Raw genomic sequence first — 281 nt, 5'->3', positions numbered from 1 at the left:
CCATTCCCCAATCTTTATTTCAAGACATAGCAATCTTTGATTATCTCTCTCCCCCTTTTTTCCCCCGCAGGTCCTGCAACCTAGCCCTCTGCCCTGCATCAACGGGGGGCGGGTGGGGGTCATAGCTATCTGCAAACCACATCTCAACCTGTTCTTGTGTACGTTACCGAGGGCGAGACTAGCGGTCCTCGTGGCGTACGGTATATCACCCATCCTTTGCATTCCCAAATTCCCCGATTCTCAATTCCTCAAGCAGCGAAGTGTGCGGAGAAAAAAGGTTT

This window comes from Penaeus monodon, chromosome 15, assembly GCF_015228065.2.
Source record: "Penaeus monodon isolate SGIC_2016 chromosome 15, NSTDA_Pmon_1, whole genome shotgun sequence".
Classification (NCBI taxonomy): domain Eukaryota; kingdom Metazoa; phylum Arthropoda; class Malacostraca; order Decapoda; family Penaeidae; genus Penaeus; species Penaeus monodon.
Note: the sequence above shows the minus strand (reverse complement) of the source record.